This window comes from Schistocerca americana, chromosome 5 (assembly GCF_021461395.2).
Source record: "Schistocerca americana isolate TAMUIC-IGC-003095 chromosome 5, iqSchAmer2.1, whole genome shotgun sequence".
NCBI classification, from domain to species: Eukaryota; Metazoa; Arthropoda; class Insecta; order Orthoptera; family Acrididae; genus Schistocerca; species Schistocerca americana.
Window position 1 is genome coordinate 544,008,287 of NC_060123.1, and position 21,054 is coordinate 544,029,340.

Genomic DNA, 21,054 nt, shown 5'->3' on the forward strand with positions numbered 1-21,054 from the left:
TGCTGACGATTCGAGGACGAAGCTATAAAACAACAATAGCTTTACAGCACATTTCTTACTTTCTTAAATACGTTTGCTGGCATTCTGGCGCTTGTTCACATTTAAGTTCGGAGCTTACTTCGCGCTGAACCATTGATATTTAATTAATCATTTGTTCAACGCAGTGGCGCATTTTGATCTTAAGTACCTTGTAACCAGAATTTCTATCAGTTAAAGATTTAGTGAGCGCCGTGGCGCATGTTCCTTAATTACGACTGTTAATTGGATTGTTTCAGAGTGTTTGGTAAGCGGCAAGGACGCGTTTTCCTAAAAATGCAAATATAATGATATTTTTTCACATTAGTGTACGTTTATTTAGACGTTTAACTTGTGCCCTGATGGACGCGGCAGTGTTCGGCGGCCGCCAGCTGCGCAGTTCTTCATTTCCCGACAGTCGCGCCGAGTTCCGCATTAGGGCGGGAGATCCCGGGACGACGGCGCACCGTGGAACCGCGTGATGTTCGCGGGCAGAACGACTTCTGGCGCAGAGCTGACGGGGTCAGTATTGGATATGGGGCCGACCGTGATCGCTGCCGCCAGAGAGCAAGGGCTTGAACTCTGACGACCCCGTGGCGTCTTAACGGGTGCGGCGAGGTCCTTCGGTGGGGCACGTTCATAGAGTTCCTGAGGCAACTGAGGAACCTCAAGATGGCTGAATTTTCTCTTTAAGGTACTGAAAGATACTATAGTTTTAATTGTATAAAATAAAATCAGCCTGTTTTCATTCAAATTATCGGAGCTACATGTGGTATCCCTTTCTTTTTCATAATGTGGCTACATAAATTCAGTTTCCAAAACTGGTTGGTAAATGTGGCCTTTTGTATCCCGCCTGGAAGGCAGCGCGTGGGCTGGATCAGGAAAAGGTAAGACACGTCGGTACTGCTGTACGAATTTAAACCCTTTTTACTCAACAAGTAAGAATACATAACTTGCAAGGTGGTGCGAAGTTGAAGCGAAGATTCCTGGCTGGCTGAACCTGATGAAAATGGACAGAATCTGTGGCGGAGCCCGTAGAGCTGCACAGCAGCAGCTAGAGGGCGCTGCCGTCGGTGTCTCGTGGTAGTGACAACCTTTGAAACTATGTGGCATCGTTACTATCGATACCACATGGCCCAAGAAGAAAATCGGCCTGGGGACTAGGGCCACCTTAGCAGGATTTACGGTGAGACATGCTTCCTTGAGGAGCCATAAAACTTCCCTAAGATGTTCAAAGTTTTCAAGGTGTTCCCCAAAACTGGCAGTGTACATCACCACTTCATCTAAATAACTACACAAGAACTTAAATTTCAGGTCGCCCAACACAGAATCCAATAGATGCGACGAAACGGCAGCTTGAGTAGCCAACCCAAAGAATACTCTGTTGAATTCAGAAGCTTGAAATCATTGCACAAGGCGGAAATAGGTGTAGACTCTCTTCCAAAGGGAATATAATAATAGGCTTTGTTTACGTCAAGGACACTGTAAACCTTAGCACATGAAAACCATGTAAAACAGTTATGTAACTCGGGAAGTGGAAAGGATTCCAATACAGGCTTATGATTTAAGTCCTGATAATCACGGATCGAAACCCTTCACAATGGGTCTCAAAAAGGAGGAAAATGAGGCAGCGTGGAGCGAGAGGGAAGGTCCAATTACGCCATCAGTAAGAAGCTGATCAATGATTTCCTGTAGTTTTTTCATCTAAGAAGGACACGACCGATACGGTGTCTGGCATATGGGTTTCTGATCCCTGGGCTGAATACTACACCGAATGTTGTTAGTAATACCCAACTGATCCGTAAACACCTCTGGGAATTCGTCCAACAACTCAACGAACTTAGAAGCTAGATTTCAGAAAGATGGCTAACGTCTCTCCTGTTCCACTGAACGCCTGCTCTACATGCCCTCGCCCCACCATTATGAGAACATACTCTAAATCTCCCACTTGGCCTAAAACTTGAAACAAAATCGACCTCCCGCGCAAAACACTAAACACAGCGCTAAGTGCAAAAAATTGCACTTCAAAATTACTTTAACTGATAACCCTTTAATAACCAGACACTCAAGGCACCATGTAAACACTTAAATACTCAATTCCAAACCGGCCTGGTCTGCTACTTCACAAGGCCTCCCATTCACAGAACAGCAAGATTGACTGACTAGACCTAACTCCGGTAACATAGCTACAAGTCGGTATCTCGTATATCAGTCATCATGAGTCAGGGAAACACTACTACTCGAAGCAATTAGAACACAAACAGTATCCGTACAACATGTAAGCGATCCGCTGACGCTCTACAGCACGTATTTTACGGAAACCAGCAGGGAGCTTGATACGGAACACTGACGGCACCCCTTTCTTCTGGCGTCAGCTCTTATCCGCCTACTTATCCGCCTACTCTTCAGAGTGGGGCAGTCCTTAATAAAATGCACTGTTTTCTTACAGCGGTAGCACACTACTTTATCAACCGAGCTCGGCCGCCGATGCTATGTGTTAACATTATTTATACTAACATCACCATGTAGATTAAAACCGAAGAAACTACAAAAAGGTGGTAATTTAAGGAGAAGGGACCTGGATAAACTGACTAAACCAGAGGTTGTACAGAGTTTCAGGGAGAGCATAAGGGAATAATTGACAAGGAGGGGGGAAATATACACACTAGTAGAAGAATGGGTAGCTTTGAGGGATGAAATAGTGAAGGCAGCAGAGGATCAAGTAGGTAAAAAGACGAGGGCTAGTAGAAATCCTTCGGTAACTGAGGAAATATTGAATTTAATTGATGAAAGGAGAAAATATAAAAATGCAGTAAATGAAGCAAGCAAAAACGAATACAAACGTCTCAAAAATGAGATCAGCAGAAAGTGCAAAATGGCTAAGCAGGGATGGCTAGAGGACAAATGTAAGGATGTAGAGGCTTATCTCATTAGGGGTAAGATAGATACTGCCTACAGGAAAATTAAAGAGACCTTTGCAGAAAAGAGAACCACTTTATGAATATGAAGAGCTCAAATGGAAACCCAGTTCTAAGCAAAGAAGGGAAAGCTGAAAGGTGGAAGGAGAATATAGAGGGTCTATACAAGGGCGATGCACTTGAGGACAATATTATGGAAATGGAAGAGGATGTAGATGAAGATGAATTGGGAGATATCATACTGCGTGCAGAGTTTGACAGAGCACTGAAAGACCTAAGTCGAAACAAGGCCTCGGGAGTAGATAACATTACATCAGAACTACTGACAGCCTTGGGAGAGCCAGTCCTGACAGAACTCTACCATCTGGTGAGCAAGATGTATGAGACAGGCGAAACACCCTCAGACTTCAAGAAGAATATAATAATCCCAATCCCAAAGATAACAGGTGTTGACAGATGTGAAAATTATCGAACTATCAGTTTATTAAGTCACGGTTGAAAAATACTAACGCGAATTCTTTACAGACGAATGGAAAAACTAGTAGATGCCGACCTCGGGGAAGATCAGTTTGGATTCCGCAGAAATGTAGGAACACGTGAGGCAATACTGACTCTACGACTTATCTTAGAAGCTAGATTTAGGAAAGGCGAACCTACGTTTCTAGCATCTGTAGACATAGAGAAATCACGGTTGCAAAATACTAACGCGAATTGTTTACAGACGAATGGAAAAACTAGTAGAAGCCGACCTCGGGGAAGATCAGTTTAATTTCCGCAGAAATGTAGGAATACGTGAGGCAATACTGACCCTACGACTTATTTTAGAAGCTAGATTAAGGAAAGGCGAACCTACGTTTCTAGCATTTGTTGACTTAGAGAAAGCTTTTGACAATGTTGAATGGAATATTCTCTTTCAAATTCTGAAGGTGGCAGGGGTAAAATACAGGGAGCGTAAAGCTGTTTACAATTTGTACAGAAACCAGATGGCAGTTATAATGGCTCTGAGCACTATGGGACTTAATAGCTATGGTTATCAGTCCCCTAGAACTTAGAACTACTTAAACCTAACTAACCTAAGGACATCACACAACACCCAGTCATCACGAGGCAGAGATAATCCCTGACCCCGCCGGGAATCGAACCCGGGAACCCGGGCGTGGGAAATGAGGACGCTACCGCACTACCGCGAGCTGCGGGCAGGCAGTTATAAGTGTCGACGGACATGAAAGGGAAGCAGTGGTTGGGAAGGGAGTGAGACAGTGTTATAGCCTCTCCCCTATGTTATTCAATTTGTATATTGAGCAAGCAGTGAAGGAAACAAGAGAAAATTTCGAAGTAGGTATTAAAATCCATGGAGAAGAAATAAAAACTTTGAGGTTCGCCGATGACATTGTAATTCTGTCAGAGACAGCAAAGGACTTGGAAGAGCAGTTGAACGGAGTGGACAGTGTCTTGAAAGGATGGTATAAGATGAACATCAACAAAAGCAAAACAAGGATAATGGAATATAGTCGAATTAAGTCGGGTGATGCTGAAGGAATTAGATTAGGAAATGAGACACTTAAAGTAGTAAAGGAGTCTTACTATTTGGGGAGCAAAATAACTGATGATGGTCGAAGTAGAGAGGATATAAAATGTCGATTGGCAATGGCAAGGAAAGCATTTCTGAAGAAGAGAAATTTGTTAACATCGAGTATAGATTTAAGTGTCAGGAAGTCATTTCTGAAGGTATATGTATGGAGTGTAGCCATGTATGGAAGTGAAACATGGACGATAACTTGTTTGGACAAGAAGAGAATGGAAGCTTTCCAAATGTGGTGCTACAGAAGAATTCTTAAGATTAGATGGGTAGATCACATAACTAATGAGGAAGTGCTGAATAGGATTGGGGAGAAGAGAAGTTTGTGGCACAACTTGACAAGAAGAAGGGATCGGTTGGTAGGACATGTTCTGAGGCATCAAGGGATCACCAATTTAGTATTGAAGGGCAGCGTGGAGGGTAGAAATCGTAGAGGGAGACCAGGAGATGAATACACTAAGCAGATTCAGAAGGATGTAGGTTGCAGTAGGTACTGGGAGATGAAGAAGCTTGCACAGGATAAAGTAGCGTGGAGGGCTGCATCAAACCAGTCTCAGGACTGAAGACCACAACAACAACATACAACCTCACTACAGCATGCTTCTAAGTCTCCGAGCTTGCAATCACCATAACGAACATTTTCACCTTTAGTCAACAACTCTTCTAAATCGGCAAAACATGATGGCCTATTAAAAAAGAGAATCGTGCATCTATCGGTTGACCACATATTTTCCAAGGTACTCGTAACTGCGACCGCTTGAGCCTCTGAGAAATCAACACACAATGCTAAGATGGCAAGACGCACTTATTTAACGTAAGAAATTGTTTCACCTTTCCTTTGCACCCGATAAAGATGTTGATCAGTTATGTCTTTCTTCTCATGAGTGTGTGTGTACGTGTCTGTGTGTGTGTGTGTGTGTGTGTGTGTGTGTGTGTGTGTGTGTGTGTGAATTCCTAAGGGACCAAACTGCTGAAGTCATCGGTCTGTGGACTTACACACTAATTAAACTAACTTATGGCAATAACAACACACACACATACCGCAGGGAGGACTCGAACCTCCGGCGGGAGGGGCCGAGCAAGCCACTCCGCGCGGCTTCTCATGAGTATCAACACACTTATTTAAGAGCGTGTTCCGAAAATCCGATAATGCTTCCTGATTTTCTAATTCTTCTGTAACTATCGTCGCTAAACGTCCCACGGCCAATGGGTAAATAAGTTGCGATACTACATTATGATTGATTCAGAACATGTTAGCCTTCTAGTGCAACGTAACTAACAACCAGCAGAGTTCAAACAACTTGTCAGTACCTTCCATGGACAACTTTGGTATCACATTAAGAATAGCCATTAGAGGATTAGGTAATCTTCCAAACATACTGTGAGTCTTCAATGCTAGACTTTCTTGACCAACATTAGTATCAACATTTTGCTCATCCTCATGCCCGTTTAAAGATAATATTTGCTGCTGCACAGCTAAAACTTCGTCCTGCAATTTGTGACTCTCGGTTAACACCGGAGGATCTTTACTGACTCCACGCATATGGGGCTACATGTTGAGCAAATGATCAAGGAGGATCTTACCTTCGCGACGGCGATGCATACTCAAGGCCTATCACATCATCCTGAATGTCTCCTAACTAATTTTTACAAAAGAGTATGGTTTCACTGACCTCTCCCACCGATTCCTGCAAGATGATCACTGGCGACGTCCACGCAGCCCGCTAGCATTGAGCAAGATGCAATACTACTCGTTAAACTTCGTTTACACGATAAACCAGTATAATCTAAAAGCCGTAAATTCAACTAAATACCTAGGTATTACAATTACGAACAACTTAAATTGAAAGGAACATAGAAAATTTTGTGGGGAAGGCTAACTAGAGACTGCGATTTATTGGCAGGTGACTTAGAAAATGGAACAGACCTACTAAGGAGATTGCCTACACTACGCTTGTCCGTCCTCTTTTAGAATACTGCTGCGTGGTGTGGCATCCTTACCAGATAGAACTGATGGAGTACATCAAAAAAGTGAAAGGAAACCAGCACGTTTTAAATTATCGCGAAATGTGGAAGAGAGTGTCGCAGAAATGATACAGGAGTTGGGCTCTAAATCGTTAAAAGAAAGGCGTTTTTCGTTGCGACGGAATCTTCTCACGGAATTCCAGTCACCAACTTTCTCATCCGAATGCGAAAATATTTTGTTGAAACCGACCTACATAGGGGGGAACAATCATCTCGATAAAGTAAGGGAAATCAGTGCTCCTACGGAAGGATATAGGTGTTCATTCTTTCTGCGCGTTATACGAGAATGGAATAATAGAGAATTGTGAAGGTGGTTCGGCGAACCCTCTGCCAGCCACTTAAACGTGATTTGCAGAGTATCCATGTAGATGCAGAAGTTCCAGTACACTGTCTTCCTCATCCTGCTTTCACATTCTTAGCAGGATTTTCTGAGACTGGCTATACCGATGACCTTCCTCGGTCTTGTGGAACTCGTAGTCCAACAAAACAAACGACGACAGAACAAGACCCAAACAACAACCAATAACAGGCTCATTAAAAATAAAAGTTTTACACTAGCCACTATGCTGTTACCTATGACTTTTAATTAGTACTATGCCGCCCCCCCCCCCCCCCTCCCGCAAAAATTGCAGTCACTGATAACTTAGGGAGCACGGTAAAAGGCTGAGCCACAATTTGTGGACACAGAAAAAATAGAGATTTATTTGACAAAACCAAGATCCAGACACTGTTAACAACACAGTTACCGAACGATAGTATTATAAGCGACTGATGGTATACTAATGGTATGCTCATGGTTCAAATGGTTCAAATGGCTCTGAGCACTATGCGACTTAACTTCTGAGGTCATCAGCCGCCTAGAACTTAGAACTAATTACACCTAACTAACCTAAGGACATCCCACACATCCATGCGCGAGGCATATGCTCATGGTAACAGAATTAATTAAAACAAAATTTTTAAAAAATTAGCACCCATTTAAGCAAACTGTTGCTGAGGGTGTGGAGGATAAACAGCCCTACGACCCAAAACATTAAAAAGAAAAGGTACTACTACTACATAGAATTTACTTCAGAACCAAATTTTAAAAAAATGCTGATGGCAATTGAATGAACGAATTCTAACCAAGGCAACTTGTTAGCCCCTTATGAATGCCAACACGATAACACAGATTATAGTAAGCTAGAAGGTATCAAACTATTCAACTGTAAATTGTCTTAACAGCAAAAGTCGCTATAACAATTGAGCAATCTGATTGACAACCAAAGAATCTGCAGCATGCAGAGAAAAGCATGAGAGCAAATATTGGGTGACCATTACATGATGCAGTATACTGAAAGGAGTAAGTACAAATCAGCGGACTACTGACGGTGCCGTTCGACATCTGCCGCACGTCTGAATTTCGTACGTGAGACCCGACCAGAAACAACAACTAGCTTCTGTAACACATACAAAAATATCCTTAATATACGATTCACTTGAACAAATCACCAAAATGGTAAAATATAGGTTCATTGAAATAGAATACAAATGGAAATGAGATTCGGCTCAAGGTTTCTTCAATTCGCTATTGCGTAATAAACTGCAACTACAGTTGAAGTAAATTCTGCAAGTAAGACAGTGAGCCGTGGCTGGCTCATGTTATGCGTTGGATTAAACCTTGATTGCTATTCTGTGTTTAGTCTCCCGCGGTTGTCGCCATTATGCTGGTATCCCCTCTCTCCGCGAGTGGCAGCAGCGGTGTGTATCGATATTCGCACCTTGTACTATCTTTGGCCTGGCGCTTGTAGTTTCCGTCTGTGCTGTGTGCGGTCAGTTCGTCGGTTGGCGTGGAGCAGCGAGGAAATCGCGGCGCATAGTTTGGCCGAGGCCGCTGGCGGCGTCCACGCGCGGTCGGAGTGTGTGGTGCTGTTCCCATTGCTACGAGGTTCCTGGCTCACCGATCCTGGACGTGAAAGTTGAGTTGTGACATAATATACCAGCAAGTCACGACTGTTTCCATTGTTTAGTTTGAATTTCTTTGTCGGCTGTTGGGACATTCCCGCGAGCAACAAAATATGTTTTCAATTTTGGCCACCCTCCAGTCGAGTTTAACTGTACGTGGTTGTTTTGATTGCAGTGCACCATCGGAATCTTCTGCCTTGTGGCTGTTAACGTTCCATTTACCTGTCCTGGCCGTTGACTTAAATTCAGACAGTGTATTGTGCTCATCGTTTTGTCGCTGTCCCGCACGGAGTGTAGTTTGACAGCTCAATATACAGGGTGATTCAAAATGAATACCACAACTTTAGGAATTTAAAACTCTGCAACGACAAAAGGCAGAGCTAAGCACTATCTGTCGGCGAATTAAGGGAGCTATAAAGTTTCATTTAGTTGTACATTTGTTCGCTTGAGGCGCCGTTGACTAGGCGTCAGCGTCAGTTGATGCTAAGATGGCGACCGCTCAACAGAAAGCTTTTTGTGTTATTGAGTACGGCAGAAGTGAATCGACGACAGTTGTTCAGCGTGCATTTCGAACGAAGTATGGTGTTAAACCTCCTGATAGGTGGTGTATTAAACGTTGGTATAAACAGTTTACAGAGAATGGGTGTTTGTGCAAAGGGAAAAGTTCTGGACTGCCGAGAACGAGTGATGAAAATGTAGCACGTATCCAGCAAGCATTTATTCGCAGCCCAGGAAAATCGACTCACAGAGCTAGCAGAGAGCTGCAAATTCCACAATCAACTGTATGGAGAGTCCTACGAAAAAGGTTAGTTATGAAACCTTATCCCGAGGCGATGGATCGGCCGCCAGGCAGCCCGTGACAGAGCACTTCATCACTGGCCTCCAAGAAGCCCTGATCTTACCCCTGCGATTTTTTCTTATGGGGGTATGTTAAGGAAATGGTGTTTCGGCCACCTCTCCCAGCCGCCAGCGATGATTTGAAACGAGAAATAACGGCAGCTATCCAAACTGTTACGCCTGATATGCTACAGAGAGTGTGGAACGAGTAGAAGTATCTGGTTGATATTGCTCGTGTGTCTGGAGGGGGCCATATTGAACATCTCTGAACTTGTTTTTGAGTGAAAAAAAAACCTTTTTAAATACTCTTTGTAATGATGTATAACAGAAGGTTGTATTATGTTTCTTTCATTAAATACACATTTTTAAAGTTGTGGTATTCCTTTTGAATCAGCCTGTATAATTGGTTGTGGGCGCCAATACCGTCTAGTTGTTCCATTGAACTCCCTGTTGTCTGCTAGTCGGGTGGAGCGGAAGTTATCTTGTCCGTTGACTATCTGGCGGTTTGGTTGTCGTCGAATCGAGGATGTCTGGGCCGACTGCCTGTCTCACCCAAGCGAGCGTTAGTGTTTGAATTCCAGACCGACCCTTAGAAACTTCTGAGCGCCGTTGAATGTACTGCCTTTTCTTATTTGTTGTTGTTTGTATTTGTATGACTTCTAGACGATTTTTAAATTAAAGTTGATTTGCCCTTAACGCGTGAGTTTGTTTGGGTCTTTAGCCTAATTTATGGAAGAGTTTTAAGGTAAGGCCTTTGGCCTTTTAAAAAAATATTTTCGTTTGATTTTCAAGTAATGGGCTTTCAGCCGATTTTTAAATTTAAGTTGTTTTGTTCTTAAGGTGTCAGATTGTTTGGGCCTTCTGCTACATTGAAGAACTGTTTTAAGATAAGGCCTTATGCATTGTACATTTCTGATTTTGGTTTGGGTCTTAAGTTATTGATTTTTAGCCGATTTTAAATTAAGGTGGTCTTGCCCTTAAAACATGAGATTGTACGGCGCATTCAGCCGGTAATAAAGTTTCAAAAAGTAATGCTGTGTCTTTTAAAAATTTTCTTCGCTCTTGTAGTGTTTGGTAAAATAAATAAAGTTGTATGTTCGAGTGTAACTGACAGCCGCTTATTTTGGACCCTTTCCACAATTTAAACTACCCCGTTTAGCAGGGCGTCTCAGACAGCTTGAATCAAATTAACTTTCACAAAGGTAGTTTGCGCAGTCACTCAGGACTTGACCTTGTAAAGATCTAATATCTGCACGCAGTTTTAACCACTAACAATACCGCCCTTTGACGGGACAAAGTTATCAACAAGTTACTACCGCCCACAGGCAGACAGTGATACAGCAAAATCCAACTTAAGCTGAAAGTTAACCTATAGTAAGCAGGTGAGGAATTCATTGACAAATCGTGAAAGTATGAATTCATTCACACAAGAGACCAATTCGGCGAATATCGGCCACAACCAACAACAGTCGAGAACTGATAGCAAACTCAAGTCAGTTAATTCCACTCGCGATCCACAGTGATGCAAACTGATCACTCAAGCTATTTAGAAGAACACTTTTCGAACAAACAGAGTGGTCAAAAGGAGCGGTCACAGACTGAAAAGGATGCACCACACAAATAGGTCATCATTTTAAAATTAATCCAGCGAGCTGCCACAGACGTGCAAGCCAGGCCAAACTCACGGGGTGTCGTCGCAGCGCAAAGGCGGAGCGACTCTCTTGGACGGAGCCTATGCTTACTTGTCACTGCAGCCACACCCCAGATTCTCTCACTGACAGCCACAGGTGCCGCATTGACAAAACCATTGCGTCACAGTGGTACACCGCGCACCGACTGGTCCCCCGCGATGCATCGTGCGGACTCCGTCCGCACTCCTTCCTCTTTTGCAGAGCACCGGGCCCCGCAGATCAAGGGGGCGCTCGCCAATCAGCGTACTGCAAAGCATGTCGTTTGGACAGAAAAAACTCCATGAGAGTAAAAGCTTCGCAGGAGGTCATCGCACAGACCTCATAACAATAAATTTCAGTTAGATCTTATGTTTTCATCATTACTACTTATTTTAGAACCTTACGTTCGATTACATGTGCGTTTCATGCTACGGTTGTGTAATGTATGTGTTTAAATACAGTTTTCACTTTCAGGAAGTACTCCTGGCATATAGGTGAAGGCTTCTATTTCAGTGCACTTTTGCAGCTTCTGAGACACTATATAGCAGAAGAGGGTTACTGCTATAACAACCAAAGTTCAAACGGAGAGGAACCCGAGAGAGTACGTCATAGTGTTATTTTTGAGCAAAGAATATTCCCTTTAGGACATTTTAAAGATGTAAATTCCTTGCACTAACAACCTAAGTTCAAACGGAGAGGAACCCGAGAGAGTACGTCATAGTCTTATTTTTGAGCAAAGAATATTCCCTTTAGGACATTTTAAAAATGTGAATTCCATCCATGTTTCTCGTAGAGAACCATTGTCCTCTCTTACTTTGGTGCAGTGTAAATATTGACAACAACTTCCAGCATCTTCAATTTCCTATAATGAGAGGAAAATCTCAGAAAATCATGTGGCCTAATTTTACAGTAGCTAGTCAAACACTGACAAAGCAAATGATAAATTCTTTCGAATCTTGTTATTCAATGTGGCTGGATGTTTTTTTCGATCTAGTCTTTAACAAATACAGGGAAATAAGACAAAAAATCGTGAATAAGAAGCCGTGACAATGGCAAGTAATTCAGACAACAGATGCTACCTCTTTGTTTTATTACGAACACTATATTACATTCAAGGAAATCTGTGAATAAGACTTGCTTCTTTGTATTTAGGGACAAATAATGATGGAAATATAGTACCTTAAATAGGGAAATTTATTTTACATTAATATTGTTGCCGGCCGTGTTCGTTTACGCTACAGTCATCAATTTCCCTAAAAGTAGGAATGATTTGGGCACCATCTGCGTGTGACTACCTTGCGCATTGATATATGTGTATTCGTATTGAACTTTTCGTGTGCTGTGGTATGGATAGCGGTAAGATTCGTAGTACTTAGCCATATACGGGTAACAAACCTGTTCCAAGACCAGTAACACACTGCCAACTGTACAACACAAACGATAGTATATTTCATAAGAGCGGTTAGTATATTCCTGAGTATTATTATTACCAGCATTGATTGCTTAAACGTTTCTTCTCAGTGAACGTGTGTGCTAGTCGCCGAGAACCTCATTCAAAATTCTGATAAAGAATTTGTAGGGAAGACTACACGATTGTTTGATTTTCTATTTCTATCAAGAACATCGTTTTGTACTGGAAGAGATGTGTAGCTTCTAGAACCAATCCTGAGGATCGATGGAGGTGGTTCACCGGTTAAAACACTTCATTAAATAGTAAACTTCGTTACTGATACCTGTTTTCTGTATTCTCATTTGGATACAGTAAGGGCCATTTCCCTACATGCGCACCATTAGTAAAATGTCGCCATGCATTGATGTTTCTTCAGTTTCTCAACAAGTTACGAAAGGAAATGCTGTGAACTGATGGATAATATGATAAACGTGAGAGAAGCGCTAGGGATCCTCAGCATTTCCAGTGCCTTCGATTTGTACAACATGAAGTGTAGATTAGTATGTAAGATAAAATTACATTATAGAAATTGTTTTCATTAGTTCGTTTTATCTGAAATGGCCACTCACAAACCTATCAGTCGTTACGTGGTGCAGTGAGAACTTTCGCCATTAATTGACGTTAATTCTGTGTGCTGACAACAGATGGTTCCAATATTCTCCCCGGCCCTTCTTCAGCGCACGAATAAAAATTTTAATTAAATGTAATGTACTTCACTTTTTATTGTGAGCGGAAAATAATGAATGGCTGTGTCTCAGTGATCGGATGGAAGTCTTTCAATTGCGCACCGTTTGGGCAACTTGGGTGATGCTAATCTACTCCCCTTACCCTATCGGGAAAAAGAGGAGCAACAGTTTGACGTGGGATCCGAACAATGTCCTGTGGACTCTTCACGTGGTTGGGAAGTAAAAGCTACATTATTTCCGTGGTCCGGACAGGATTCGATACCGTGACCTCTCAGCTTCCAGCCACACGTTTTACCACTTTTTCTCATTTTTTTCTTTGTCATTGTTCTAGTCATTTGGTCCGGGTTGATGCCACATGTCACTTATTCAAGCCGTTCATTGACTCTTCACTCAGTTACTTTACTACAGAGGGCAGCGAGCCCTCTGACCGAACGCTCTGAGCTTCCTTAGCGGCAACAAACCACCAGGACGATACGTATTAAGATATGGAGGTACAGTGACTCAGTATCAGTCCAAACAAAGTACCACGGCACTCGCGGAACCTTGAACAATGACGTTCAATTGGCGTGAGAGTTCTTAAGATAAGTGACACTAGAGATACATCAGATTTTCTAAAGATATTACTGATGTCTTCTCATTAATTGTTTTGCTTTGTATTGTACCTCGACCGAAATTTCACAATTATAAAATTATTCTGGGGCCTGTGATTGGATACAGATACCAATGGTATTGAGCAATGCGATAGTGTACCTCTGTATTCGTCAAACCAGGCTCGTATGAATGCCTCATTGAGAATACTGATGTTGTCTTATTGATAAATAGGGAAAATCACGCTCTACAAGAAAGCTCAACACATTGGCCATTGAGAAAGTTGAAGTGAACGTCCTAATTCATGTTCACGATAAGCTGGATTAATGTACCCAAGTCATGCTACTGTAACCCCCCCCCCCCTACTCCCCCCCCCTCCACGCTACCGCCCCCCAATAACGTTCTCTTCACACAGCAGGTAGCACGCCTTTTTGTACCCTCACTGGGCTCCTCGGTTGATTCACTGATTACCAGCAGCTTTATGTGCTACTGTCATTTTCCGAGGACTCGACACCAAATGTACATAGCCTTGAGTTCCCTTGGTACTGTTTGCTTGAAAACTGGATGAATGAACTTTCATTCACGAAAAGTAGTAAATACGGTGGGGTTTGAAAACGAATTTCACTGACTACACGTAATACCTGTCTCCAGTGCCTGGCGGATATTATCCTTTCAAAAACATTATCCGTACACCGTTTTCAACGTCACTATTTACAACTGTTCCAAATCCTCACCAAGTTATTGCAATGTTACACGGTGTTTTGGTAACCGATGAATTTTGTGGATTCAGTGGGCAGTTGAAATCAGTCTACAGCTACCTAACCACAAGAGGAGGAATACGTGAACATAAAAAGTTGTAAGTGGCTCGTTTGCTAACTTAGGAGTTCAGTTGAGCAACTTTTGCGTTGAGAATTTACACAGGAATCAATTAATCATACAGCCAGCCTAATGAACAATCAGTGAACAGTTTACAAAAGCACATAAGTAAATGAAATAGATTATAAAATAAAACGGATAAAAAGGATGGCGCCTGTGGATAATGTTGCCATTGCGGTCTTCATACCGAAGAATGGTTTCTTGCATCTCTCCATGCTGCTATTTCCTGTGCAAGCCTCTTCATCTCCGAGAACTACTGCAACCTACATCCCTCTGAATCTGATTACTTTTCTCATCTCTTTGTCTCCCTCTACTATTTTTACCCCACACGATTCCCTACACTACTGAATTTGTGATCCATTGATATCTCAAAATGTGTCCTACCAATCGTTCCCTTCTTCTAATCAGGATGTGCCGCAAATTTCTTTTTTCCACGGACCTATTCAGTGCCACCTCGTTAGTTACGTGATCTGCCCATCTAATCATCTGCATTTCTCTGTAGCACCAAATTTCAAAAGCTTCTACTGTCTTCTTGTCTAAACTGTTTATCGTCTATGTTTCACTTTCATACATGCTTACACTCCATACAAAAACTTTCAGAATACATCCTGACACTTGAATCATTTCTCGATGTTAACAAATTTCTTTTCTTCAGAAAAGTTTTCCTTGCATTGACAATCTACATTTTATATCCTCTCTACTTCGACCATCATCATTTATTTTGCTGCTCAAATACCAAAACTCATCAACTATCTTAAGTGTGTCATTTCCAAATCTAATTCCTTCAGCATTACCCGATTTAATTCGTCTACACTCCATTATTCTCATTATCAATAAAGTTCATCAACAGCCGTGTAATGTAAAATATTATTTTATTTTACTGTGAAGGCTACTAGTTTCGGCATTTCATACATACCATATCGTCGTTTTATTTTTGTTGATCTTCATCTCATATCCTCCTTTCAAGACACTGTCCATTCCGTTCTACTGCTCTTTCGAGTCGTTTGCTGTCTCTGATTGAATTCCAATGTCATCGGCAAACCTCAAAGTTCTTAATTCTTCTCCCTGGACTGTAATTCCTACTCGAAAATTTTCCTTTAATAGCGTTACTGCTTGCTCAATATACACATTGAGTAGCATCTGGGATAGGCTACAAACCTGTCTCACTTCCTTCTCAGTCACTGCTTCCCTTTCATACGCCTCGACTCTTAGCTGCCAGATTGTTTCTGAACAATTTGTATATAGCCTTTCACTCCCTGGGTTTTACTCTGCCACCTTCAGAATTTTAAAGACAGTATTCCAGTGGCCATTGTCCGGGAACCTAACTATCTTCCCCGAGGCAGGCTTCTACCAATTTTTCTATTCTTCTTTGAAGACTCCGTGTTAGTATTTTGCAACGGTGACTGATTAAACTGATAGATCGCTAATTTTCACACGTTTCAGCTTTACTTTCTTTGGAATTTGAATTACTACATTCTTCTTGAAGTCCCACGAGTAATTCGCCTGTTCTATACACTCTTGTTTACCAGATCGAAGAGTTTTGTCATGACTGGCTCTCCCAAGGCCATCAGTAGTTGTAATTTTGTCTACTCCCGCGGCCGTGTATCGACTCATGTCTTTCTCTACTTTGTCAATTTCTTTATGCAATATCGTATCTCCCCTTTCATCATCATCTAAGTCCTCTTCCATTTCCGTATTATTGCCCTCAGGTACATCTCCATTGTAAAGACCCTCTATGTACTCTTTCCATCTTTCTGCTTCCTCTTCTTTGGCTAGTACTTGTTTTCCACATGAGCTCTTGATATTCTTATAGATGGTGCTCTTTATTGTGAAGGTCTCTTTAATTTGCCTATAGGCGGCATCTACCTTTCCCCTAGAGACACATGCTTATAAATCTTTACATTTGTGATCTAGCCATTCCTGAACAGCACTTCTTTTCAGTCTCGTGTTTTTAGAATTGGTATTCCCCTTCGCCTGTTTCATTTATTGCATTTTTTATATTTTCTCCCTTCATCAGTTAAATTCAGTATCTCTTATGCCCAAAAGATTTCCACTAACCCTCGCGTTGGTACCTGCTTGTTACTCTGATGCCTTCATTATTTCGTCTCTCAAAGCTACGCACCACGCTTGTACTGCACTCTTTTCCCCTGTTCTTGTCAATCGTTCCCTTACGCTCCCTCCGAAACACTCTAAAATCCCTGCTTCAATCAGTTTATGCAGTTCCCATCCTCTAAAACTCCTGCCTTTTTACAGTCTCTACAATCTTAATCAACTGTACATAACGAATAAATTGTGATGAGAGTACACAGTTGCCCCTGGAAATTACTTACAATTTAGAATCTGGTTCCGATATCTGTGTCTTACCGTTCTATAATCAATGTCAAACCTTCCCTTGCCTTCTTTCATGATTCTTAAATTAAGTGTTAGCTATGATTAAGTTATGCTTTGTGCTTAATTCTACTGTAGTTGCTGAAGATAGATAAAATACGAAACAAAATATGAAGTAACTGATGTAACAGGCCAAGCATAGCGGTAACTGCCAGCGTGTCGGGCACCAAAATCTTTGAAATTGAATAAATCCAAGATGTTCAACAGTTCATTTAACTTCATATAGAATAACCAGTTCACCATTTAGTACCGAATGGACGCACATCTATACCAGAGCGCCAGAGAAAACAGGCTGAATACGGCGATGCCTATATGAGACAAGTGTCTGGCGCAAACGTCTACGATGGTAGATTATCAAGATTTAAGCGAGTTTGAACGTGGTGTTATATTCGACGCACTAGCGATGGGATACGCCATCTCCGAGGTAGCGATGAACTGGGGATTTTCCCTTACGACCATTACCGTGGATATCAGGAATCTGGTAAAGTATCAAACACCCGACATCGCTGCAACCGGAAAATGATCCTGCAAGAACAGAACCAACGACAACTGCAAAGAATCTTTCTACCTGACAGAAGTGAAACTGTTCCACAAATTGCTGCAGATTTCAATGCTGGTCCATCAACAAGAGCCAGAGTCGCAACCATTCCACGAAACTACGTCGGTATGAGCTTTCGGAGCCGAAGTCCCACGTGTACCGTTGCTGACTGCACGAAATAAAGCTTTACGCCTCGCCTGGGCTCGTCAACACCGACATTCGATTGTTGAAGACTGGAAACATGATCCAGAATGAGATTTTCACTCTGCAGCGGAATGTGCGCTGATATGAAACTTCCTGGCAGATTAAAACTGTGTGCCCGACCGAGACTCGAACTCGGGACCTTTGCCTTTCGCGGGCAAGTGCTCTACCATCTGAGCTACCGAAGCACGACTCACGCCTGGCACTCACAGCTTTACTTCTGCCAGTATCTCGTCTCCTACCTTCCAAACTTTACAGAGGCTCTTCTGCGAACCTTGGAGAACTAGCACTCCTGAAAGAAAGGATATAGCGGAGACATGGCTTAGCCACAGCCTGGGGGATGTCTGGTCGAACGAGTCTCGTCTGAAATTATATCGAGAGGATGGGCGTGTACGGATATGGAGACAACTTTATGAATCCATGGACCCTGCATATCAGCAGGTCATTGTTCAAGCTGGTGGAGGCTCTTTAATTGCGAGCGTGTGCAGATGGAGTGATATGGGACCTCTGATACGTCTAGATACGACTCTGACGGATGGCACGTGTGTAAACATACTGCCTGATAACCTGCATCCATTCATGTCTGTTGTGCATTCCGACAGACTGTGGCAGTTCCAACAGGACAACGCGACACCCTACATATCTATAATTGATACAGAGTATCCACAGGGACACTATTCTGAGTTTAAACACTTCCGCCGGCCACTGAACTCCCCAGACGTTAACATTATTGAGCATAACTGGGATGCCTTGCAACGTGCTGTTCACAAGAGATCTCCACCTCCTCGTACTCTTTCGGATTTATGGACACCCCTGCAGGATTTGTGGTGCCATTTCCCTCCAGCACCACTTCAGTCCATACCACGTCGCGTTGCGGCACTACTGCGTGCTCGCGGAGGCTCTACACGATACTAAGTAGGTGTAGCGATATCTTTGGCTCTTCAGTGTAAATATTCCTGTCATCGAACTATCATTTAAACACGCGTGACTTCCTGCCTGCTCAGATCTTACCAGAAGCATCATACTGTGCTTCCTATATCATGTAACGAACTACTGCAGACAAGTGTATATCTTGTAGACAGACAACCATTCTACTGAATAGAATTTCCACAGTTTTAAATGTTTCAGATATCCAATAAATATAGGCCTATTTAGAAAATTTGCAGGAAGATATTACTCCATTAGGCATTAAACATTCCATAATTATCACTTTAATGAATATTTTACACCTCACACATAGCCGGAATCAAAACTACGAGTCAAAAATGCGACTTTATTCAGATTGCTGCTTTCAGATTACATTATTCAGACATACGTCTTACATTGACTTATAAGATAACTGGTTCATATTTAAAATAGTTAGTGTGTCTGAGTAATAGGATATTTTATAGCTGACTTCAAGGCCGAGATACTGGTGTGCTTGACACACATGTACATTCTCTGTAGCTTTTGTTACTATCGTTATAAATTTTTTTACAAATAAACGTTATTTCCAGCGTGATATGTTTGTTGTAGAAATGTGTTAACAATTTTATTACATTCGTCTCTTTACTACGATTTCAGCGATGCCCTCAGAATTCCTGTAGCTACTCTGCAAGCAGTTTTACTGTTTCTGGTTAATATTTTGAAGCTTTATTTTGGGCACAGTATGACTTTCGCAATATCTGCTCGGCGTTAAGAAGTGCGCGATGATACATTGTGCTTAATGACAAAGGAAATACCAAGCCAGATAGTGGCCACTACCCTCTCTCTTGGGTCATAACAGGAACAACGAGCACTTCCAAGCATTCGCCTACCAGTCTGATTCAGCTTCCGTGTTCTGAATCCTAAAACATCCACTAGCGTTACGATTGTTTGGTCTTGTCCGCGATTTAAAACAGTTGCAGCAGGTGATTTTCCAACTAGGTTATCTCGTTCGGGACAATACTGTCTTCGCAGTTCATTCAGTTCATTCCCAGATTTATTCTGGATCGGTGACACAATATATCAGCCGCTCTCACCCTCTCTCAAGAGTCTCAACAGTGACACGGAGTGGTATTAGGTGCTACCTCATATACCGGGTCCAGTCCTCTCACCCCCCCCCCCCCCACCCCCCCATAGCAATACAACAAGGTATGACAGGTATATAAAGTTCAACCGAACCTTCCGTTGTTTGAATAATATGATTATATACACAGCGGACATCACACTTCTAACATTACCCGAGCTATACGTCTGCGACCGGCATACCATTCCTCGTAAAACTGCTGCCCTTTGTCATTCACATTGCAGTTGCGAGCACTTTAAAGCTCATCTACTCCTTCCTGCCAATCTGTCACAGCTCCAAGTCGAGCCATCTTGTCCTTACGATACCATGAAACCATCTGAATAATATATATCATTTACCTGCCATCGCTTACGTCGGTACTGATAGGTCACATGACACTGCCCGGTACCAATTCTATACAAAACAATTCAGAGCTATCGCTGTGATCTATTGTGGAATGGCTAGTAATTTTCTCTTGGGAGATTATTGAAACTAAAATTTAATTTCGGAAATTATAGACATGCCTTTGGAAACTATTTAATTCGATAACGGTGAGCGACAATTCCAAACAAGCGAGATTCCCATCCACTGAAATTTCTACAGATTTAAACCGTAGAATAATTTATGTCTAAGAAGTAATGTTTTATGGCGCATTATTGAGTGGATCTACAGCCTGATATCCCACGTGTTCTCCTATACAGAAAATCTCAGTGTACAACGTGAAAACCAGTATGATGTGAACCAATTGCAATTATTCAAAATACTTATAATACCTGCAGTCATCGATGCTCGGTCTCCATGTTCCCCATTTATCATAACAGAAAACTCAGTATGTCGTCGTCTAAAAAGTTAGAGTATACAGGTAGTTATTGCAGAGATAGCTGGTCGTAATAAGACCGCCCAGTGTGTTATATTACGGCTAAGCTAGCTCTTTTCTCTCCAGTAAGCTGAAGATATATTTAATTCAGTGACTGAGAGTTCGAGGCTCGATTAACTATAGTGTTCGTTAGCACATCAGTACGGAGGAGAGTGGGGTTTACACATCTTTCTCCTGGACTTTATCAGTTTTCGTGACCTGGAGCCGCTACTACTCCATTAAGTAGCTCCGGATTTGTCATCCCGAGTCTGAGTGCATCCCTATCCAGTCCTCCCACCAAGGTAAAATCTCTCGTAGCACTGGGTATTGAATCCACATTCTCCATATAGCAATCAGCCGTGCTAACGACTCAGCTACAAGGAGGGAAGGAAAGGAAGATTAGTTTTAAAACGCCGTCCACTTCGAGGTCGTTAGTGACGTAGAACAAGCTCGGATT